Raw genomic sequence first — 246 nt, 5'->3', positions numbered from 1 at the left:
CTCTCCTTTTTCACTTTTTGATGTCCTTTTCCATTTTTTTTTCTTTCTTTTTGTGTCGTTTATTATGATTATCCTCCTCCCCACCCCACCCCTACACCCTATTTTTCACTCTCCTCCTCTTCCTCCTTTCCCTTCTTTCTCCCTTTTCTATCTCCTCCTCTTCCTCCTTTCCCTTCTTTCTCCCTTTTCTATCTCCTCCTCTTCCTACTTTCCCTTCTTTCTCCCTTTTATCCTCTTCCTCCTCCT

The sequence above is a fragment of the Penaeus japonicus genome, unplaced genomic scaffold (assembly GCF_977035675.1).
Source record: "Penaeus japonicus unplaced genomic scaffold, GWHDUDI00000001_assembly GWHDUDI00000020, whole genome shotgun sequence".
NCBI lineage: Eukaryota > Metazoa > Arthropoda > Malacostraca > Decapoda > Penaeidae > Penaeus > Penaeus japonicus.
Note: the sequence above shows the minus strand (reverse complement) of the source record.